Source organism: Anabrus simplex, chromosome 2, assembly GCF_040414725.1.
Source record: "Anabrus simplex isolate iqAnaSimp1 chromosome 2, ASM4041472v1, whole genome shotgun sequence".
NCBI lineage: Eukaryota > Metazoa > Arthropoda > Insecta > Orthoptera > Tettigoniidae > Anabrus > Anabrus simplex.
Window position 1 is genome coordinate 1,108,459,273 of NC_090266.1, and position 25,756 is coordinate 1,108,485,028.

Genomic DNA, 25,756 nt, shown 5'->3' on the forward strand with positions numbered 1-25,756 from the left:
ATTAAAAAGCTCTGGATTTGAAGTGATACATCACCCTAAAATATTATGCTGCTAGTTGTGATCATACTTTGAATGGGAAGTACAATATAGCAAATGCCCTCTATATAACACTATTCGGAGATAAAAAGTGGAAGGGATCCGGCACTTCGAAAATGAACATACCGACCAAAGGAAGGCGAGATCCATGAAAGGTATGAAAATTATAGGATCCCTACACCTTGAATAGCATAACAGCGACGGGGTCGAAAAGAACAGTTGTTGAAAAGACAGGTCATATAGCATAGATGAAATTGAAGAGTCTGGTACAAGTATATGGAAACAGGAACGGGACTCAACTAAGGACCCCAACACCGCTATCTCATGCTCCCAATTTTAAATGCTTTTGGTCCCCCTTTAGTCGCCGCTTACGATAGGCAGGGGATACGGTGTGTGCTCATTCTGTCACTCCCACGCACATGGGGGAGCCCTGAATATTCCTAACGTTGTTGGATGAGAAGAGAAGATGAAGAGATCAGCGAAGAACAGAAAAGAAGGCAGAAAACGAATATTCTTACATAAGTATGCAGAATCGTCATGCTGCTCTGGAGCTGAACTGCAGTGAAGTAGCTCCTTCCTTCGCAAGTTGTACTGCATACAAGAGAACTATTATAGTGGTTGTAATGTTACTTTTAAGCGGAAGCACATCTAAGAAACGATATTATATATAACACAAATCAGAGAGAAAAAACGGAATGGACCCGACACTTCGAAAAGTGGAGATATCGGGCAAAGAACAAGGGCCACGAATGGTTTCAAAAAGAAAGATTCCCTGGATCCGAATGCTCTAATAACGGCGGTGTCGGAATTTGACAAGTGAATTGAGACCGTATAATGGAAGTGAGGAATCTTGCACAACTAGTCGGCAGCAATAAAAAGACTGAGATAAGGCCCCTAGAACTTCTAGAGCTTCACTCGTTGGAGTATACGTGGTTCCATGGTGCCGAGAGCTTATCCATGGTAAGGGCGAGAGGAGTAGCAGAGCAACGTGGGACATGGCCAGCCAGAGAACGGAGAAAGGTTAGGCCCAATTAATCCTCTGCTGTACTGAGGTGATATGAACTTGACTTTTCACAACAAAACAAACAGTTAAAAAAATTATTTAGAACTTCATTCAAAGCAAATCCTCTCACTCTCAGTACCACTCTAATTTAATGTGCCGTACACGGCCTGCGTACCATCTCGTGCTCTTCAAACTTAAAATACGGGCATTTCCTGTTACAGAGAGGAGAGAGATAATATAAAATGGCGCCCTTGCGGTGATGGGCCTGACTGGAGTACAGTAGTATAAAATAACGCCACAACCGTATTTAGCTTGATTGAAGTGCAATTAATAAAGTGATTTAATTTACTTGGAGCAATCAGATAATAACTTACAACACTCGAGTGAACTTTCAAGTAAGAAAAAACTTTGTTTCCGAAAAGTTAAATGATGTTAATAATAATAACATAAGGCACAATACTAGCCTCGTATTATGGACAATATAGTACTTCGAATTTTTTCTAGTGTAAATAATTAACACGTTAGAGTGTTGAAATATTTGAGTGGATGTTTCCAGTTGAACTTTAAACCATTGTACATTACTGGTGATATTAAGATCTTTACAAGTGAGTGATAATAATTTCTGTCTTTAGCCATTATCTGCCAATCAAGAATAAGACTGGCATTAAGTTCGAAATGATTGTACATACTTAAGAGACCAAATATATCACTGAAATGGCTGAACCGAAACAACCATCTATTTCCAACGGGGTTAAGTTCCTATTTGTTGGTCTAGCCGGTATGGGAGCAACATGCTTCGTTCAGCTTTTGGATTTGGTGGAAAATAGGATGTAGTTGAGGGAATGGGTGGAGCAGAAATAGAGTACAATACAAGTTGTCATACTTTTGCAGGCATTTGAAGAAAGGAAGGAATTGTGAGCATGTACACTTACCTTTCTGCTGGACTTCTACGTCAGGCGACATATACCACCACCAGGCTTGGAGTACATAGGCTACATGCTTGTTTGAAATGTTCACTGGAGCGGATGGACAACCACCGAACTTTGCCATGAAACCTCTTCTTGGATTGGCTGCTGGGATGACTGGTGCATTTGTCGGCACACCTGCTGAAGTGGCCTTAATTCGCAAGACTGCCGACGAACGGTTACCTCTGGAAGAGCGACGGAACTACAAGAATGTGATGGAAGCTGTTCCGTATCTCACAGGCGAAGGGTTTCTTCACTTTATGGCGGGGTGTTATACCTACAATTGGAAGGGCTATGATCGTGAATACTGTCCAAATTGCTACTGTGACATTTTCCTTATATGGATTTGGAATAAGCAATCTTTCAGAACAAAATTTATAGCAATATGACAATTTTACTAAAATAAAGTAATTTACAATGGAGTCTATTGTCATGTCCAGGGACACGAACCTTCATCAAGTAGCAGCACATAAGTAATACATAGTGATTATTTTGGTAACTCAATCCACTGGCCTTGCTGTCGAAGCAGCCATGTGTTGGGGGTGATATAGAATGGCAGTTAAAAACAGAGTTGTGTGAGGTCAAGAGGTCTCACGAGGAAGTCGATACGGACAAATCTAAAAAGTCACGTCCTGTCGTCTGGAGATGGCAAGAAAATGGGGGTAGTTTGAAGGATACGATACTTAAAATTAATGGGCGACCCAATTAAGTGAAACGGGACGCAGTGTCATGTTTATGATGACAAGTATTAGAAATGGGGAAGTTATTTTATGAGCATAGGTTTAAGGGCGAGAAGTCAAGTTCATGTTAATAAATATTGCCACGTGCATAGTGTGGGATTTGAGATACATGGGGGAGGTGGTAGCACCAATAGTAAGCCAGTAAGGCTTTATCTGAGAGGAGGGGAGAACCTCATATCATATTGCTAGTCCCTTTAAATACGTATGTAATTGAAGGAACAAGCGTCTTATTGCATTAGTCTTCGCTTTGGGAGCCTTGCCTTCCGCTCACGTTAGAGAATTGCGATCAATTCTCCAAGCGGTCTCGCTACTTAGAATATTTCTTAGTAGATCAGGTTGAACGGTGGTGCTAACACTTGGTATTCACCATTCATACTTTGATTCTCGACTTAAGCCCGAGTTCTTCTGGGTTTTATCGTAGTTGGCAACTTAAAGCTTGAGGAATCTCTGTGAGATTTCACGATACTCTGTTTTTAACATCGCTTTAGCATTTCAGTGGTACTCTAATGCTTTAGAGTCCACTTGCATTTACTTGGAGTAGCCGTTCTGAGGAAGGCTAGTTCCAGTACGTCACAATACGTGACCGACTTCAATTGTACGTGTATATTCTTTGTACATCATCTGTCAATATACGCACATATATAGGAAATCATATGAGTTTCAACTCTTAACAACCAACTTACCTAACGCCTATAAATTACCATCTTATATCCCTTTCGTTTTTAGTACTGTTGTTAGCCATCAGGTGATTCCACTCACCGCTCGGCGTCTCACCTGTTGGCCGGGATACGACAGGAGAAGAAAAACTGGTGTCAGTTTTGTGGGGTTGGTCCTGAGTTCGACGTCCATCCAGGGTTGTTTAACTCTTAACCAGGCGTTGGTGGTTTCCTAGGCGGCTGTCTATCCTAGTAGACTGAGGGGCGGTCGGAAGAAAGAAGAAGAAGTCCGGAGGCTGTCTATCCTAGTAGACTGAGGGGCGGTCCGAAGGAGAAAGAAGAAGTCCAGCGGCTGTCTATCCTAGTAGACTGAGGGGCGGTCGGCAGGAGGAAGAAGAAGTCCGTAAGCAGACAGAGAGCAGAACCAAGAAGGCGCAAGGGCTGGCCCACGGAGTAGCAGAGGGATTCATAGGAGTCCAAGGAAGGAAGACGCAATCGACCCGGCGTACCTGCACGTCGTCAGCTCACCATCAGCACGCAGTAGAAGACCAAATATTGTAAGGTAAGCCAAACTCAAAATCAGTATGTCTAATTCTGAAGTGGGAAGTGCCAGTGATAATTCAGATAACAATTATATTAATATCAATCAAGCGTTCAAGTTAATCGGAGATCCTTTTGACGGGAGAAATCGGAGTAGGTTGAAAGAGTTCTGTGCAAATGTAGATTCAGCAATAGAATTTGTTCAACCAGATGAACATCCGCTGTTTTTTAAATATGTTCTTACCAGAATAACGGGCGAAGCTAGAAGCAAGTTATTAGTAAGACAGGATGTTACGAGCTGGCCAAAAGCGAAGGCAGCTTTGTTTGAAAATTATGGAGAGCGTAGGACTATTGATCACTACGCATGTAAAATGTTTAAAGCACAGCAAAATAAAGATGAATCTGTAATAGCTTGGGGTTCGAGAATGGATGCAATGGTAAGCGAACTTAAAGAAGTTGCCACGGCAAGAGTCGAACCGGAGGCAAAAGTTCATAGAGCGAATTTAATAGGAGAGTTAGGGATATCATGTTTTGTACAAGGATTAATTGATAAAAGCATTCAAACGATTGTCCGTAGTAGGAACATTACGGATGATTTCGGTTTAGCAGTTGAGGTAGCGGCCCAAGAAGAGTCGGCCGTACTCTCAAGTAAGGAAAAGCACGGTGAATCAGTTAGGAGAGATAAATATTGTAGTAATTGCAATAAGAAAGGACATTCGGCATCCTCATGTTTTCTTAAAATGCGACCAAAAGAAGTTAAGGCAATAACGTGTTACTATTGTAATAAGGAAGGGCACTATTCACGAGAGTGCAGAGTAATAGTTTGTAAACGTTGTAAGAGAACAGGGCATGTAGAGAAAAATTGTAAAAGTAGTAAACCGCAGCAATTCACTAATTACAAGGGTAAAGGTTACGAGAACAAGCAGGCGGAAAACTAGAACAGGATCATGACGCAAGGCCGGTTATAGGTCCTAAAAGTGTTCACATAGGCCAAGTACACAATAAGTGTAATAACAATGAAGGTACAGTTTTACTATCTATAAATGATGTACACGGACCTTTTCGATTTTTAATCGATACAGGCTCAGAAATTAGTGTAATAAAGAAACAATGCGTACCGAAGGAAATAAAGATAGATACAAGTGATAGATTAAAATTGCTAGGAGTTAGCAAAGGAACACTATTCACGTGTGGAACCGCGAAGGTAACTTTGGGAACATCTCAATGCAAATTGCATGTAGTAGATGATGAATTTCAGCTGTCACAAGACGGATTGATAGGTAGAGATTTATTGAAAGATTCTGTAATTAATTTCACGGAGGAATTCATAGAAGTAAATGGTGATAAACATCAAATAGAAATTAGAGAAGCTAAAGTAATAAAAGTACGTCCGAGAACGGAAACTATGTATGACATAGGAAAAGACGAAATTGCGCACGTAATGAAAGTAGAAAAAAGTGACGCACAGAAATGTTCACAATCGAGAACTCGAAGAGTAATCGAATTAATTAGGGAAGATCATATGCTAAAGATTGGTAGAGAAAGGATATTTGAAATATGTCCAGAATTTAATGATAGATTTTATTTAGATCGAAAATTAAACGAGATTACGATCGGTAGCATGTACCCTATACCAGGTACTACGGAGTTAAGTAACTCAATAGGGAAAGCGAATTATTTCTCGACAATTGATTTAGCCAGTAGCTATTATCAAGTTGAAGCAGAGAAAAAGATATTGAAAAGATCACATTTTCGGTATTAGATAGGCATTTGATATAAATGTATGCAAATGACGTTCATAAGATTAATTAGCAGAGTAAATGGAACTAAGTGTTTATGCTAATTAGATTACAAAAAAAAAACAGTATTTCAGCATTATATCGGAATTTTTGATATAAACGTATGTCAGTGACGTTCATGTGATTAATGACAAATGTATTAGCGGAAGTAAGTGAATTAAATGTTTATTAAATGAAATTAAATTATATGATTATTTTGAGATTCAGTAAAATAATAATAATAATAATAATAATAATAATAATAATAATAATAATAATAATAATAAATGATCGACGTTTTTGAGAAGTTAAGAGAGATTTTCTCAACCCATGACCACGAAACAACTTAAGGGATTTTTGGGATTATCGGGATATTACAGACGTTTTATACCAGATTATAGCAAAATTGCTAAACCACTGTATGAACTTTTAAAGAAAGAAGTAGACTATAAATGGGAAATTAAACAAGAGGAAGCATTTCAGACTTTAAAGAATAAGTTGATAACGTATCCGATTTTACAATATCCAGATTTCGAGAAGCCGTTTATTGTAACAACCGATGCAAGCAATGAAGCGTTAGGCGCAGTATTGTCGCAAGGGAAGGTAGGAAGCGATTTGCCAGTAGCATACATATCTAGAGTATTGAATAAGGCAGAAAGAAATTATTCAACAACAGAAAAGGAAATGTTAGGAATTGTATTTGCAGTAAAGTATTTTAGACCGTATGTCTTAGGACGAAAGTTCACTGTAGTGACGGATCATAAACCACTTAAATGGGTATTTAATGTGCAAGATCCAACCTCAAGATTGCTAAAATTTAGATTGAAGTTAGCAGAATACGATTTCGATGTTGTTTATAAACAAGGAAAGTTAAATACAAATGCAGACGCACTGAGCAGAATACACAAATTAGATGAGGTTGAACAAGAAGAAGTTTCAGAAATGGAAACAGATGAGAAATTCACAGAGAAATTGACAGAGGATGAAAAGAAAGAGATTATGAAAGAATTTCATGCATCTTTAGTTGGAGGACACCAAGGCATTACACGCACGTATGCTAGGTTAACAGATTATATTGAGTGGCCAGGAATTAAGAGAGATGTAGAGCAATACATTCGATCATGTCATTCATGTCAAACTAATAAGTTTACGAAGCCAGATACGAAGGCGAGTATGGTAATCACAGACACACCGCAGATTGTGTTTGAGAAAATAGCGTTAGATGTGGTTGGACCACTTCCACTTACACTCGACGGAAACAAATTTATTTTAACGTGTCAAGATCAGTTATCGAAGTACTTAGTAGCAGTGCCAATGAAAAATCAAGAAGCAGAGACAATTGCAAGGGCATTGATGGACAATGTAGTACGAACATTTGGAATACCAAGTGTAATATTAACTGACCAAGGTAGCAACTTTTTGAGCGAAGTAATGAAGAAATTATGTAGATTATTAAATATTAGGAAGATTCATACTGCCGCATTTAGGCCACAGTCAAACGGAAGTTTAGAGAGGTCTCATGCAGTATTAGCTGAATTTTTGAGACACTATGTATGTGGAACCCAAGACGATTGGGATAAGTTCATTTCAATGGCAACTTTTGTATACAATACAACGAAAAGTACGTCAACTAATTTCACACCATTTGAATTAGTATTTGGAAGAAAGGCGAATATACCAGGGACATTGCAGAGAAAACCAAACGAGAAGAATTATAATGAACACGAAAGCTATGTGGAGGAATTAGCTCGAAGGCTTAGAGAAAGTCACGAGGTAGCACGTAAAACTCTAATAGAAACCAAGTTGAAAAATAAAGTCCAGTATGATACAAGAATAAACGAAGTAACGTTTAAGATAGGAGACCAAGTTCTTTTAAGAAATGATTCAGTAAGACGAGGTCGTAGCAAAAAATTAAGTCCAAACTTTGTTGGCCCGTACACAGTACAGGAAGTTTCAGGAGTGAACTGCGTTTTGAATATGAATAAGCGAGGGAAGCGCGTTACAGTACACAGTAACCGATTAAAGTTATACATTTAAATGAGAAGGAAAATTGTATGTAAATACATTGTGAACAATCAGTAATAAATTATAGGCAACGCAAGGTAACACAAATCTGTTACTTGCAGGTCAATGGCGCTGATAGCAGCGGCGATCGCAGTGATGGCGATATTTACGAAAGGAGGAAAGGCAATTGATTTCCAGCTCCAACCATATGAGTCCACCCCAGGGGTTTATTTCGACAAGCTAGGTGAAGTTCAACTCTATAACACTGAATGGAAGGTAGTAACTTATGTAAATTTAGAAGCGTTAAATGATGCGTATAATGTTGGTAAGAAATACATTCAGAGAACCATGAGATTGGGTTCAGAACTGGAAGTAAATTTAACATATACATGTGAGAATGAGGTAAAGCTTTTAATTATGCAATTAAATAAAACTCAAAATTTGCGTGAATTAATAAGACAAACAACTAAGACTGAGGAGAAGGAAAATTCAGATCAAAATAGAATGAAGCGAGGAGTTCTTAATTTTGTAGGAAGTATTGCTAAAATTTTATTCGGAACCTTAGATTCGCAGGATGCAGCCTATTATCAAAGTCACATTAAGGATCTTGAATCAGAGAATTTGTCGATGTTAAAAGTCGCGAAAGAACAGATGATTGTAGTAAAAAGTACGTTACAATCAATGAATAGCTCATTGTATGACGTCGCTAAGAACGAAAAAGAATCAAGCGATAATATAGCAACAATACGGGGATATCTGAAGGATGAGACTGAGCAAATAGAAAGCGCATTTAGGAGAACGGAGATTGAAATCGCGGTCAATAGGCATTTAATTGACACGCAAGGATTCTTAGCGCAATTAAAAGATCATTATGAGATTCTGTTAAATGGAATAATGTTGGCTCAAAATGGAGTCTTACAACCTCAGATTATAAGTCCTAGTGATATAATAAAGTCGTTTTCAAAGGCACAGAATAATTTCCCACCAGGAATGACATTACCTGTTGAGTTGAGACTGGCTTATGGCTATTTAATAACTAGAATAGCAGAGATTGAAGTGTTCATTACTAAAGAGATACTTGGTTACATTGTAAAGGTACCTTTGGTAGATAAGGTAAAATATGATCTTATTAAGGTTATACCATTCCCAACAAGAGTGAATGGTGAGATAGAAAACTTTGTTTTATTAATAGTGAAAATGAATTTATTCTTTTGGACCAGAACAGGCAAAATTATGTAATGTTAACTGAAAATCAAATTAATAATTGTAAGAGGTTGAATGATAAACTTAAGGTATGCAAACAAGAGTTTGCTATCAAACTAGCTCATTCACATGAGGAATGTGTAGTAAAATTGTTGACAGGGGCACAGGTTATGCCACAAGATTGTCAAAAAAATGTAATTAGAGTACAAGAAGTGATGTGGTTTCCCTTAAGAGAAAATAAATGGATTTATATCGCTCCACAGGAGGTAAAAATAACAGTAGTATGTCAAGAGTTGCACACAAGTGATGCTAAGTTAACAGGTACAGGAATAATAACAATGTTTAATAGATGTACGGCCTTTGGGCCAAAAACAAAAATTCAATCTTCAAATGTAATTAAAACAAATAGTACCAAAGATCAAGGGTTTGTACCTGATCTATTGTTACAGTATGACTGTTGCGATCATTTAGGAATTAACACTAAATTGAGTCAATTGCAGGATGAAGGAAAGATACCGTTGGTAAATGTGCTTCACCATGCAGAGGAATTAAAATTAGCAAGTCATAAAGTAGAGGCAGTTGAAAAATTAATACTTGAACAGGAGGATGAATTAAAGCAAAATCATAAATTGGATAAGTTAAATTTTCTGTCTTATATAGGTGGAGGAACAATTGCTGTTATTTTGTTATTATTATGTTCCTGCTGTTGTTGCAAAAGATGTTGCAAAAGATTTAGACTTGCTCATAAACTGTCAGAGCTAGGAGATGAGTGTTGCGGAAAGATATGTATCCGCCAAACTATAATTAATAGTCCTAACTCACATTGTTCAGACGAGGACGTCACAGTGCACTTTGATAGGCAGGAGTATGTAAGAGGTAAGCGCGTAAATGAGCGCATGGGTAGAAGTATGACAGATCTTACTACTTCCAGTATAGAGCTTAATGAAAGGTCTCTCATCAGAGAGCCAAGGAGGCAATAAAGAGGGAGCGTAACCACATTAGTAAAGTAAAAATTTCAATGACCATTGTATAAGTAATGAATCACTAGTAAGACAGTGTTAAGGCTGTAATGTAACAAATGTAACTTTAAAATTGTTAAAGTACGAAAAAAAAAAAAAAAAAAAAAAAAAGACTTGCCAAGGGGCAGAGTCGAACAGGCAACCTTATGTTAAGGTAAAATTTCATGAGACTGGCCTAAGGAGGCACAGTTCGGGCTTGTCGAGGGTGGCAAGACCCAAGCGTCCATTCCTATGAGTTTGGTACGAGTAATGTGTCAGTAATAGCTGCACAAGAATTTGTGAGACTGGCCTAAGAAGGCACAGTTCGGGCTTGTCGAGAGAGGCAAGACCCAAGCGTCCATTCCTATGAGTTTGGTACGGGTTATGTGTCAGTAATGACTGCACAAAAATTTGTGAGACTGGCCTAAGGAGGCACAGTTCGGACGTGTCGAGAGAGGCACGGTCCAAGCGTCCATTCCTATGAGTTTGGTACGGATAATGTGTCAGCAGTGACTGCACAAGTTTGTAAGACTTACTCAAGAAGTATAGTCAGGGGAACCGAGTTGCTATTGCAATCTCGAAGCCGGCCATTCCAAGAGTTTGGTACGGAAGTAAAAACCGACCAGAGAAGGCTGGAAGGTAAAGTTGTATGTACTGTGAAGCATATAAATTGATATGTGTTAATTACTGTGAAATGTGAAATAAAAAAATGTGAAATGTAAATGAGTGATATTAAGTACTGTAAAATGAAAAAAATGAAGTGTTATATGTACTGTGACATATATAAATTGATATGTATTAATCACTGTAAAATGTGAAATGAAAAATGTGAAATGTAATATGTAAATGAGTTATATCAGTACTGTGAAATAAAAAAATGAAATGTTATATGTACTGTGAAACATATAAATTGATATGTATTAGATGTTAAATCTAAACTATGTTATATTAAGTACTACATGTACTGTGGAATATATGAATTGAAATGTATTAATGCAATATGGTTTACTGTGAAAGAATATGTTAATTGTAATGTGAAATGTAATTTTGAATATTAATTGTATGCAGGGTAAAGAGAATTGTATTAATGTCAAAATGTAATAAGTTGAAGTGTATCTATGAACTGTAATGTAATGTTGCTAAAATGTAATGTGCCATGTAAGGTACATGCGGTAATTAACCCTGTATGTACGTGTACTCAGGTGGAAACCAGTTGCATGTGTGGCAACTAGTTTCTTTCCTAAGGGGGGAGGTGTCATGTCCAGGGACACGAACCTTCATCAAGTAGCAGCACATAAGTAATACATAGTGATTATTTTGGTAACTCAATCCACTGGCCTTGCTGTCGAAGCAGCCATGTGTTGGGGGTGATATAGAATGACAGTTAAAAACAGAGTTGTGTGAGGTCAAGAGGTCTCACGAGGAAGTCGATACGGACAAATCTAAAAAGTCACGTCCTGTCGTCTGGAGATGGCAAGAAAATGGGGGTAGTTTGAAGGATACGATACTTAAAATTAATGGGCGACCCAATTAAGTGAAACGGGACGCAGTGTCATGTTTATGATGACAAGTATTAGAAATGGGGAAGTTATTTTATGAGCATAGGTTTAAGGGCGAGAAGTCAAGTTCATGTTAATAAATATTGCCACGTGCATAGTGTGGGATTTGAGATACATGGGGGAGGTGGTAGCACCAATAGTAAGCCAGTAAGGCTTTATCTGAGAGGAGGGGAGAACCTCATATCATATTGCTAGTCCCTTTAAATACGTATGTAATTGAAGGAACAAGCGTCTTATTGCATTAGTCTTCGCTTTGGGAGCCTTGCCTTCCGCTCACGTTAGAGAATTGCGATCAATTCTCCAAGCGGTCTCGCTACTTAGAATATTTCTTAGTAGATCAGGTTGAACGGTGGTGCTAACACTTGGTATTCACCATTCATACTTTGATTCTCGACTTAAGCCCGAGTTCTTCTGGGTTTTATCGTAGTTGGCAACTTAAAGCTTGAGGAATCTCTGTGAGATTTCACGATACTCTGTTTTTAACATCGCTTTAGCATTTCAGTGGTACTCTAATGCTTTAGAGTCCACTTGCATTTACTTGGAGTAGCCGTTCTGAGGAAGGCTAGTTCCAGTACGTCACAATACGTGACCGACTTCAATTGTACGTGTATATTCTTTGTACATCATCTGTCAATATACGCACATATATAGGAAATCATATGAGTTTCAACTCTTAACAACCAACTTACCTAACGCCTATAAATTACCATCTTATATCCCTTTCGTTTTTAGTACTGTTGTTAGCCATCAGGTGATTCCACTCACCGCTCGGCGTCTCACCTGTTGGCCGGGATACGACACTATGAAGATGGAATAACACCTCGGAATTCACATCATAATTTATTATAATATTACCACATTTGTATTAAATAAACTGCTTATGGAAACACAGAATTTTATTTATGACATGTCTGGAGTTGTTCGAACGCGGCAAGATTATACTGCCAATTGTTGCTACTCTCACCCTTGCTTTGGATGTGATTGAGACCGCACGAGAACGCCGAGCATTGATATACTTACAATTGAACATCAACATCTTTAGAATTCCGGGGGGGGGAGGCAAGTGCCCCCTCTTGCCCCCCTTGCGGGCGCCCATGGATGTGATTGAGACCACACGGGCACACCGAGCATTGATATACTTACATTCGTAACCGCTGTGCTATATACGCCTATCTTCGACTTTCTGGAAGGAATTCGCCAATATATATTAATGTCAGTGATGAAACATTGGTCAAACTAAATAGGATCTTCAAACATGATAGTCATTCATCGTAGAATTACTTGTTTTTGTACCTGTATTAAAATGTAGAGCAGGAATTTCATTTCATTGTAGTACAGCAGAATTATGGTAGAATAGCACGGTAATTTTATTACAGGAGGAGCGAAGACAGCGTTACCTGCGTGTTATTGTGAATATATGTGTTATTGTGAAGCTACGTGTTTACTACTAGTCTACATATTTATTGAGATAGAGAGGAATTTGTTGAGTATAGAATCTTCGCATATGATAATGATATGGTGTCATATTTACAGTAATGAATAAGTATGAAATCGACAGAATATATCGATCCTCGATATGAATGAAAACAGGTATTAGAATCCGTATGTCAAGTTTTGCTCTCGTTATTTCTTACAAGGTACATTCTACGGGAACCTGACCAGATCCTGTGACCAGCATCATCATTGTAGTATTATGCATGTGCATAATTACAGTTATTTGTGGTGGAGTGATCCAGAATCATCAATACAGGGTGGCTATGCAACTGAAATGTATTTTGGGAATGTATTTTATCCATTCTAGGAACGAACCGAAGCCATGTTTTTGTTATTTCTATTCGCATGTTGGTGTATTCTTCTTTTATTACTTTGAGATGATGTCATATTTGCGTATCTTCAAAATGAATTCTTCTAATTTCATGATATCTACTTTTGCATTGAATTACGTGATTTGGTAAAGGGAAAATCTCTTTCATATTTTAATTAATATCTGGATGTTGCTGCCATTAATGCAATGTTAATTTATATTTGTTTTAATTGAAAACAACCTGAAGGCGAGAACTGACATTGATATGAGGATTTTTCTTTAGAACCGCGGGCAATGAAGCGATATTTCACCAAATCATGTCGTATATTTATATATACATTTAAGATATGAATTTCTAATGGTACTCTAAGTCATTTCTGATAAAACTTTCAAATATTCATTTTCAATATTGTTAAAATTTATTCATTTAATGTCATGTAACGATTTATTTTAACTCTTCACATGGACTAACCACTATGATAACTATTTGTAAATTGAATTAAAATTCGGAGTCATGTTGTTATCATTGTTAAACTACGCCATTGCTAAAGATCAATACAGCCATTATCGTAAAGTTTTTCTCATCAACAATGTAATGTTACGCCTTCACAACAATGCAAAGAATGTAAATAAAAAGCCATCCAATATTCAATTATCATTTGTAGATAGGGAATCCTTTCATATCCTTCATTTATATGAAATTACTACCATTGCACGAGACACCTGTCGTTGTCAGATGTTATTCTGATTCTTATGTTCCGCCGCAATTATGATAAGATATATACATGGATATGCGCCAACCCTATATGTATCATTACAGTTATTTGATGACATCCAACTTTAACAATAATTCAGATCCGTTTATATTTACGATTACATATTTATTGTGATGGTATCCAAATATGCTGGGATGCCGTCAGATGATTAATTTTGTTTGCCCATGATGACTATTAATGTAACAGTATTTTGTCCCATTTTGACGCTCAATTTCACCACTTAATTTGTTACATTATGACGCCTAACAGTGTATTCAATTTCACAACTTAAGGGCGAATTTGTTACACTACTTATTCTCAGGCTAAGCAATTCCTACCTGGCACAGGTTATTTCAAAGTGCAATATAATCGGCCACTTCTGTAGCAGCATGAAATATGGGCTGGTTACTACTGCTGCTTCAGTGGCTGTGGATATATCCAAGACAACAGTACAAAACATGAAGACCACTGATTTTTTTCGTGTGGCTATTTCTAGCCGAGTGCAGCCCTTGTAAGGCAGACCCTCCGATGAGGGTGGGCGGCATCTTCTATATGTAGGTAACTGCGTGTTATTGTGGTGGAGGATAGTGTTATGTGAAGACCACTGATGGAAAACCGGAATTTTTATTAACCGATCATGGGACGCAATTTACTTCTGTGGAATTCCAAGCAGCCTTAGTAGAGCTTGAAAGCAAGCATATCATGAACTCCATAAGGTACCCGGAAGCAAATCCCACAGAAAGAATCAAGCGCGGAATTGGGAGGTTTTGTAGACTATACTGCGGATCACAACATTGGAAATGGGTCGAGGTTCTCCCCGTAATTCAGAAGATAGTCAACTCAACGACTCACGTGTCCATCCAAGATATCCCTATAAGAGTGCATAAGGATCTTACACCTGATAGACCGTGGGATCAGATTTTGCCAGCACGTGAAGATGCATCAGTAACCCACTCGACTCGTGTGACGATAGCTAAGCAAAGGCTTCGACACGCTGCGTGGATAAGGGAAAGACGACAGAGGAATCGTGCCTTCAGTCAACCGTTACAAGTTGATGACTTGGTTTTATGCTGTATCACATCCTGAACTCCGCGTCTATGCCAAATTTTGCCCTCTGTACATTGGACCATTCAAAGTAGCTGAGGTACTCGACAGCGGAGCTAATAAAGTTGATAAGCTAGATTGTGGTGTCAAGGAAATTTACAATTCCGAAAATTTAATGAAATTATTCGAGAGAAAATTGAAGAAAAAAAAATCCCTATAGAATTCTCTTTTCCCCAGGGAAGAGAGAGATGTACCAGGAACGCTGGTCCAGCATTAGAATAAAGTATTTCAAACTTAAAATACGTGCCGCGCGCCAACGGAGCAGCTGGCGACAGCGAGCGTGCTGCGAGTGACGTAGGAGCCAGCCACGGCTCGGAAAGGCTAAGTAGCATCATCAATAGAACCTTCCTAACATTCTATCATAAATGACTCGTATAGCAATTACAATACGAATATAATAACATCACCGTATGCACCATTTAAAATCTAAATTATCACGAAGTTTCGTTAAAATCCACCTCGGGTTAAGGAAGATACTGGAAGAAATGAAACAGCTGCAAACTCCGCGACTTTGTTATAGAAGAGGAGCGAAAATCCAACATGACACAGTGTTGTCCCGCAGTCGAACCAGGATGGTTGACTGGTGGAAGTTTGCGTCGCGATGTGACAGTACGGAATGGGAGCCTACAGTTAGCGAAATTATAGTGAGATGTGATTGAAACTTATCAATAGTCTTGCGATCTTAGGATTTTGAACGAATGCATTAAGACTTGTATTTTCTCAAGTATTAAATACTTCAAAGTAATTGAAATATTTCTGCTGATTGCGAACTTGGACTCTGTAACAGTGCATCAGGCATTGGATTTTCTCAAGTTTTAAATACTTCAACGTGATTGAAATATTTCTGCAGATAGCGAACTTAGAATCTGAACAGTGCGTTAGGACTTGTATTTATTCAAGTGAAATCTGAATGTTAGGGAAACATCGAACTTCACATCTGAATTCACTTATAATTCCACGGTATCTTTAACTGAACTCACTAGTGAACGGAAATAATTTTCACTATCAAAGTATTATAAAGCCTTAACAGCATTATTATCTGTGTTGTAAAATGAATATGGTAGATACTTGCAAAATTATCGCCAAGCCGTAGAACTTTATAAATAATTGTGCTATATTCTTCGAAGGCTTCAGCGAACCATTTTAATTTGCGTCTACTGTAGCGTACGTTTAAAAAATGCATGTTGCATTCTATTGAGATTCGGCCACATGAAGTTACTTTATTTATTTTCTCAAATGAACAGTTTATTTGCCTTAAAGAAACGTTTGTTTTTGATTTTTTTTTTGACATTCGGCACGCCATCAGTGCATTTATTTCCTTCAGTTCAGAAATTACACCTCAGGATAACACGTCCAATATGTCCAAGGGCTTAAATGCGTGTGTTCAACTATCCTTCAGAGTGGGTGATCTCGGTGAACCAAACTCCTGGACCTCCACGATCTTCAAGAACTTCTAGAGTTTACCTCGTTGGAGTATACGTGGTTCCATGGTGCCGAGAGCTGAGTAGTAGCAGAGCAACTCCAGCCACATGACGGAGAAAGATCACGCCCAATTCATCTTCTACTGTACTGAGGAGATATGAACTTGGTATCTCACAATAAGACGAAGAGTTAAAACAATTTTTTAGAACTTCGTTCAAAGCAAATCATCTCACTTTCTGTGTCACTCCCATTTACGCCCCCTGCGTACCATCTCGTGTTCTTCAAGCTTAAAGTACGTGCATTTGCTGTTAAAGAGAGGAGAGAGATTATATAGGCCTGACTGGAATGCAGTAGTATAAAATAACGCCACAGCCGTATATAGCTTGAAGGAAGTGCTATTAACAAAGTGATTTAATTTACATGTAGCAATCAGACAATAACATTCAATACTCGAGTGAATATTCAAGTAAGAATAGTCTTTGTATTTCCAAGAAGTTAAATGATAATGATAATAATGATAATAATAATAATAATAATAATAATAATAATAATAATAATAATAATAATAATATTAATAATAAGGCACAAGACTAGGTTGGTAATATAGACAATATTAAACTTCGATATTTTTCTAGTGTAAATGATTAACAAGTTAGTGTGTTTAAATATTTGAGTGGATATTTCTAGTTGAACTTTAAACCATTGGACATTAACGGTGATATTAAGATCTTTACAAGTGAGTGATAATATTTTCTGCTGGTAGCCATTGTCTGTCATTCAAATATAAGACATATTAAGTTCGAAATAGTTGTAAATACTTAAGGTGCAAAATACATCACTGAAATGGCTGAACTGAAACAGCCAACTATTCCAAACGGGGATAAGTTCTTATTTCGTGGTCTAGCGGGTATGGGAGCAAAATGCTTCGTTCAGCCTCTTGATTTCGTGAAAGGCAGAATGCCGTTGATCGGAATGTGCGGAGCAGCAAGAGGGTACAAAACAAGTCTTCATGCATTTGCAGACATTTTAAGAAAGGAAGGAATTGTGGGCATGTAAACTTACCTTTCTGCTGGACTTCTACGTCAGGCGACATATACCACCACCAGGTTTGAAGTATATACATGGTTGTTTGAGATGCTCACTGGAGTGGATGGACAACCACGAAACTTTGCCATGAAACCTCTTCTTGGATTGGGTGCTGGGATGACTGGTGCATTTGTCGGCACACCTGCCGAAGTCGCCTTAATTCGCATGACGTCCACGGTCGGTTCCCTCTGGAAGATCGACGGAACCACAAGAATGTATTGGAAGCTCTGTTCCGTATCTCGAAGGAGAAAGGTGTCTTCACCTTATGGCGCCGAGCAGTACCTACAATGGGAAGAGCTATGGTCGTTAACAATGCCCAACTGCTACTTATGCACAGGCTAAACAGTTCCTACTTGGTACAAGTTATTCCAAAGACAATATATTCTGCCACATCTGTAGCAGCATATCTGGGATGGTTACTACTGCTGCTTCAATGCCTGTGGATATAGCCAACACAAGAATACAAAACATGAAGGCCATTGATGAAAAACCGAAATTTTTATTAAGATGTCATGGGACGCATTTTACTTTTACAGAATTCCAAGCGGCCTTAGAAGAGCTTAAAATCTAGCATATCATGAACTCCATAAGGCACCCGGATAAAAATAGCGCAGAACGAATCATGCTTGAAATTGGGAGGTTTTGCAGACTATACTGCGGATCGCAGCATTGAAAATGGGTTGAGCTTCTCCACATAATGCATAAGATAGTCAACTCAACGACATACGGGTCTATCCAAGACATCCCTATAAGGGTGCATACGGATCTTACACCTGATAGACCGTGGGATCAGATTTTGCCAGCACGTCAATATGCAGCAGAAACCCACCAGAATCGCCTGACGATAGCTAAGGAATGGCTTCGAAAACATGCGCGGGTATGGGAAAGATGACAGAGAAATCGTACCCATAGCCAACAGTTACAAGTTGATGACTTGGTTTTAATCAGGAAAGCCGCTCTATCACATCCTGAACTCCGCGACTTGGTTTTAATCGGGAAAGCCGCTCTATCACATCCTGAACTCCGCGTCTATGCCAAATTTTGCCCTTTCTACATAGGACCATTCAAGGTAGCTGAGGTACTCGACAACGACGCTAATAAAGTTGATAAGTTAGATGGTGGCGTCAAGGGAATTTACAATTTAGCTTTAGAGCTTTTCTCGTTGGAGTATGCATGGCTCCACGGTGCCGAGAGCTGGTCCATGGCGAGAACGAGAGGATTAGCAGAGCAACGCGGGACATGGTCAGTCACAGGACAAGGAACGTCTCGCCCAATTCATCTTCTACCGTATTGAGGTGATATGAACTTGACTTTTCACAACAAATAAGAGTTTTAATTTTTTTTACAACTTCATTAAGAGCAAATCCTCTCACTCTCCGTACCACTCCAGTTTAATAATCTGCACACGCCCAGCGTATCATCTTGTGCTCTTCAAGCTTAAAGTCCGGGCACATCCTGCCCTCGCCGTGATCGGCCTGAGTGGAGTGCAGAAGTATAAAATAACGCCACAAACGTATTTAGCTTGATTGAAGTGCAATTAATAAAGTGATTTAATTTACTTAGACCAATCAGATAATAACATTCAATACTTGAGAAGTTTAATGATGATAAGAATAATGATATAAATCACAATACGGTACTAGCCTGGTAATATAGACAATATAGAACCTTGATTTATTTCTAGTGAAAATGTTTAACAAGTTAGTGTTTTTAAATATTTGAGTGGATATTTCTAGTTGAACTTTAAACAATTGGATTTTAATGGTGATATTAAGATCCTTACAAGTGAGTGATAATACTTTCTGCTGTCAGCCAGTTTCTGTCATTCAAAATTAAGACTGACATTAAATTCAAAATATTTGTGTATACTTAAGGGACGAAATATATCACTGAAATGGGTGACCTGGAACAACCACCTATTCCTATCGGGATGAAGGTCATATTTGGTGGTCTAGCCGGTATGGGAGAAACATATTTCGTTCAGCCTCTGGATATGATGGAGGACAGAACGCAGTTGAGCGAAATGGGCGGAGCGGCAAAAGAGTACATAACAAGTTTTCATGCATTTTAAGACAGGAAGGAATTGTGAGAATGTAAAGTTACCTTTCTGCTGGACATCTACGTCAGGCGACATATACCACCACCAGGCTTGGAGTATATACATGGCTGTTTGAAATGTTCACTGGAGCGAATGGACAACCACATAACTTTGCCATGAAACCTCTTCTTGGATTGGGTGCCGCGATGACTGGTGCATTTGTCGGCACACCTGCTGAAGTGGCCTTAATTCGCATGACTGCCGACGGTCGGTTACCTCTGGAAGAGCGACGGAATTACAGGAATGTGTTGGAAGATCTGCTCCGTATCTCGAAGGAGAAAGGTGTCTTCACCTTATGGCGGCGAGCTATACCTACAATAGGGAGAGGAATGCTGCCCAAATTGCTACTTATCCTCATGCTAAACAATTAATAATTGATACAGGTTATTTCAAAGACAAAATATTCTGCCACTTCTGTAGCAACATATCTGGGCTGGTTGCTACAGCTGCTTCAATGCCCGTGGATATAGCCAAGACAAGAATACAAAACATGAAGGCCATTGATGGAAAACTGAAATTTTTATTAAGATTTCATGGGACGCAATTTACTTTTACAGAATTCCAAGCGGCCTTAGAAGAGCTTAAAATCTAGCATATCATGAACTCAGTAAGGCACCCGTAAAAATAGCGCAGAACGAATCATGCGTGAAATTGGGAGGTTTTGTAGACTATACTGCGGATCACAGCATTGGAAATGGGTCGAGCTTCTTCCCATACTGCAGAAGATAGTCAACTCAACGACCCACGAGTCTATCCAAGACATCCCTATAAGGGTGCATACGGATCTTACACCTGATAGACCGTGGGACGGATCTTACACCTGATAGACGGTGGGATCAGATTTTGCCAGCACCTGAGAATGACAGCGTTTCGTGCAATGGTAATAATTTAATATAAATGAAGGGATATGAAAGGATTCCCTATCTACAAATAATATTAAATATGGGATGGCTGGTTTATTTACATTTTTTGCATTGTTGTGGAGAGGCAACATTACCTAGTTTATGAGAAATGAGGTGACGATAACGATGGTATTGGACTTTAACAGTGGTGTACTTTAAACAATGATGTCCATGTCCATGTCCAACATGTCCAAGAAATTTAGTTCAATTTACAAATAATTACCATACCGTTTAGTCCATGTAAACAGTTTAAATAAATCTTTACATTATTAAATCAATGAATCAGAACAATATTCAAAATGAATATTTGAAAATCTTATAAGAAATGACTTGAAGTACCATTAGAAAATCATGGCTTGTATGTATATTTAAATATACGACTTGAAACATAAATACATCGGTTGTATGATTTGATGAATTATCGCTTCATTTGCTCACGGATCTAAAGAAAAATCCTCACGCCAATGTCATTACTCGTCTCCAGGTCGTTTTTAATTAAAATAAATATAAATTAATATCACATCAATGGCTTAACATCCAGATATTCATTAAAATATGAAAGAGATTTTCCCTTTACCAAATCACGTAATTCAATGTAAATGTAGATATCATGAAATTAAAAGAATTCATGTTGAAGATACGATACGCAAATATAACAACATCTCAAAGTAATAAAATAATAATACACCAACATGCGAATAGAAATAACAATAACGTGGCTCAGGCCCGTTCCTAGAATGTTTGAAATACATTTCCAAATACACTTCAGTTGCATATCCACATTGGATGGATGACTCTGGATAACTCAATTACGAATGACAGTAATAAATCATCATGCACATGCATAATACTACAATGATGATGCTGGTCACAGGATCTGGTCAGTTTACCGTAGAATGTACCTTGAGGAAATAACGAGAGCAAAATTTGACATGCGGATTCTAAGACCTATTTTGATTCATATCGAGGATCGCTATATTCTCTCGATTTCATACTTATGCTTTACTGTAAACGTCCCACTCATAATCATATGCGAAGATTCTATACTCAACAAATTCCTCTCTATCTCAATAAAGACGTAGACTCATAATAAGCACGTAGATTCACAATAACACGTAGGTTCACGATAACACGTAGCTAACACTGTTTTCGCTCCTCCTGTAATAAAATTGCCGTACTATTCTACCATAATTCTGCTGCACTATACTGAAATAAAATTCCTGCACTACATTTTAATACAGATAAAAATCAAGTAATTCTACGAAAAATAACTAGCATTTTCGAAGATCCCAATTAGTTTGCCCGATGTTATATAACTGAAATTTCTGTGTATTGGCGAATGGCTTACAGAAATTCAATACTATGAATTGAGGTACAATGAAATTATTGAAATCTTGCGGGCTTAGGTTATTGAATGAAGATTTACATCCATGGGTACTTTGATTTCACTCGATGACACGATATCAATTTCATATTTCTAAATATTGTACATGTTCTGCTCGTTAGTACACTAAAATTGATACAGAAATCCAGCAGCTGGAAGAGAATACTCATTAGTAAATAATGATGCAAGGACTTACCTTTTGAAGAACCGGGCACCAGGTGATGCGTTATAATCCATCCTGGACGTTGTCCTTACGCCTCACATGTCTACTACATCTTGATGTTACACTCACAAATTAAGAATACTTTCGCGTTCATCGCGCACTGAAAAATAATATCACACATTGTTATATAAGAGAAGCACATGCCACTTAGATATTAGTTAAAGCAAAACACACGCGGAAGCGGAAGTGTTTCAAATGCAATATACAAAGAATCACAGTTAATAATTCTTTCCTTAATATTAGAATTCCGGTAATCCGACCGTACGAGAGTTCGCGACCCGTTCTGTCGTATACACGTCGAAGATGTGCGTATATAGCGCGGCGGTTATGAATGTACGTATATCAATGCTCGGCGTTCTTGTGCGGTCTCAATCACATCCAAAGCAAGGGTAAGAAGTAGCAACAATTGGCAGTATAATCTTGCTGCATTCGAACAACTCCAGACATGTCATAAATAAAATATTGTGTTTCCATAAGCAGTTTATTTAATACAAATGTGGTAATATTATAATAAATTACGATGTGAATTATGAGGTGTTATTGCATCTTTACAAATTCTATTATCAATTATTACATCTTAGTAAAATTGTCATATTGACATCTTGTCATTACGTCGCATTCAAATGATTATTGCTAAAAATTATGGTCTCCTTGAATCAAGGATAGTTTATTCCCAAATCATATGAGGAAAATGTCTGAATGGCAGAACTGATACAGCCATCCATTCCCAACGGGGTTAAGTTCCTATTTGGTGGTCTAGACGGTATGGGAGGAACATGCGTCCTACAACCTCTGTATTTGGCGAAGAACAGAATGTAGTTGAGCGGAATGGGCGGAGCAAGAGAGTACAAAACAAGTTTTCATGCAATGCAGGCATTTTAAGAAAAGAAGGAATTGTGGGCATGTACACTTACCTTTCTGCTGGACTTCAACGTCAGGCGACATATTCCACCATTAGGCTTGGAGTACATACATGGTTGTTTGAAATGTTCACTGGAGCGGATGGACCACCACCAAACTTTGCCATGAAAGCTCTTCTTGGGATGGGGCTGGGATGACTGTTGAATTTGTCGGCACACTTGCTGTAGTGGCCTTAATTCGCATGACTGCCGGCGGTCGGATTCTTCTCGAAGAGCAACGGAACTACAAGAATATGGTGGAAGCTCTGTTCCATATCTCGAAGGAGGAAGAACTATGGTCGTGAATGCTGCCCAACTTGCTACTTATTCTGAGGCTGAACAATTCCTACCCGGCACAGGTTATTTCAAAGACAATATATTCTGCCACTTCTGAAGCAGCATGATATCTGGGCTGGTTACTATTGCTGGTTCAATGCCTGTGGATATAGCCACGCCACGAATACAAATCATGCAGACCATTGATGGATAACCGGAATTTTTATTAAACGATCATGGGACAAAATGTACTTCCGTGGAATTCCAAGCGGCCTTAGAAGAGCTTGAAATCAAGCATATCATGAACTCCATAAGGCACCCGGAAGCAAATCCCGCACATTGAATCACGAGTGAAATTGCGAGGTTTTGTAGACTATACTGCGGATGACAGTATTGGAAATAGGTCTAGGTTTTCCCCATAATACAGAAGATAGTCAACTCAACGACTCACGAGTATATCCAAGACATCCCTATAATGGTGCATAAGGACCTTACATCTGATAGACCTTGGGATCAGATATTATCAGCACGTCAAGTTGCAGCAGTAACCCATCAGACTAGTGACGATAGCTAAGGAAAGTATTCGAAACGCTGCGCGGATGAGGGAAAGGCGACAGAGAAATCGTGTCTTTAGGCAACCGTTACAAGTTGATGACTTGGTTTTAATCAGGATAACTGCTGTATCACATCCAGAACTCCGCATCTATGCCAATTTTTGTCCTTTCTACATAGGACCATTCAAGGTAGCTAAGGTACTCGACAAGGGAGCTTATCAAGTTGATAAGCTAGATGGTGGCGTCAACGAAATTTACAGTTCAGAAAATTTAAAGAAATACTTCAAGAGGGAAAATTGAAGAAAAATCCCTATAGATATGTATTTTCCCTAAGGAAAGGGGAGATCTACCAGGAACGCTGGTCCAGCATTATGGTTATGTATTTCAAACATAAAATACGCTCTGCGCGCCAACGGAGCAGCTCGCGACAACGAGCGTGCTGCGAGTGACGTAGAAGCCAGCCCCGGCTCGGAAAGGCTAAGTTGCATCATCCATAGTACCTTCCTAACATTCTACCATAAATAACTCGTATAGGATTTACAATGAGAATATAATAACATCAACGTATACAACATTCTAATATGTCCAATACCACCAAGTTTCATTAAAATTCACCTCGGATTAAAGAAGATATTGAAGGAAATGAAACAGCTGCAATCTCCGTGGCTTTGGTATAAAACAGGAGCGAAAATTCAACACGACACTGTCTTGTCCCAAAGTCCAACCAGGACGGTTGGCTGGTGGAAGTTTGCGTCGCGATGTGACAGTACGGAATGGAAGTCTACAGTCAACATGATTACAGTGAGAAGTGATTGAAACCTTTCAACAGTCTTGCGAACTTAAGAGTTTGGAACGAGTGCATTAAGACTTGTATTTTCTCAAGTGTTAAATACTTCTAAGTGATTGAAATATTTCAACAGATAACGAACTTAGAATATGAAGAATGCATTAGGACTTGTATTTATACAAGTGAAATCTGAATGTTAGCGAAACATCTAACTTCACGTCTGAATTCACTTATAATTTGACGGTGTCTTTAACTGAACTCACGACTACTAGTGAACGGAAATAATTTTCACTATCTAAGTATTATAAAGCCTTAACATCATTATTATTCGTGTTTGAATATGAACATGGCAGTGCCTGTGAACGAAACTAATCTCACAAGCAAAGCATTTAACTTCTAACAGTTTGAAGTAATTGCCCTTCAGGGCCTCACAACAGTGTGAAATAAACTTTGTAAATACCTGAAAAATAATCGCCAAGCCGTACAACTCTATAAATAATTATGCTATATTCTTCAAATGCTTAAGTGAACTATTTGCGAACAATATCATAATTTGTGTAAAGTGTCACGTACGTAAAAATATACGGGTTCGATTCTATTGACATTCGGCCGCATGAAAGTTATTGCTTTTTTTCTCAAGTGAACAGTTTATATGACTTATAGATACACTTGTCTTGGATTGCATTGACATTCGACACGGCATCAGTGCATTTATTTCCTTCAGTTCAGGAATTACACCTCAGACTAACACGTCCATTATGTCCAATGGCTTAAATACGCTTGTTCACGCTTTCCTTCCGAGTGAGTAATCTCGAGGAACCAAACTCATAGACATCCAAGATCGTCAAGAACTTCAAGGATTTCTAGAACATCTAGAGCTTACCTCGTTGGAGTATACGTGTTTCCATGGTGCCGAGAGCTTATCCATGGTAAGGACGAGAGGAGTAGCAGAGCAACGCGGGACATGGCCAGCCAGAGAA

The 25,756-nt window shown here is 38.4% G+C and overlaps 4 pseudogenes; all 4 read left to right on the forward strand.

Annotated features, from left to right (window-relative positions):
* The first annotated feature begins 1,753 nt into the window (after positions 1–1,753).
* LOC137498509 (mitochondrial 2-oxoglutarate/malate carrier protein pseudogene) lies at positions 1,754–14,556 on the forward strand (annotated as a pseudogene).
* Positions 14,557–17,410: 2,854 nt separating this feature from the next.
* LOC137498510 (mitochondrial 2-oxoglutarate/malate carrier protein pseudogene) lies at positions 17,411–18,224 on the forward strand (annotated as a pseudogene).
* A 1,323-nt stretch (positions 18,225–19,547) lies between these two features.
* Positions 19,548–20,343, forward strand: LOC137498511 (mitochondrial 2-oxoglutarate/malate carrier protein-like; annotated as a pseudogene).
* A 2,616-nt stretch (positions 20,344–22,959) lies between these two features.
* On the forward strand, positions 22,960–23,778 carry LOC136863798 (mitochondrial 2-oxoglutarate/malate carrier protein pseudogene; annotated as a pseudogene).
* The last annotated feature ends 1,978 nt before the right edge of the window (positions 23,779–25,756 follow it).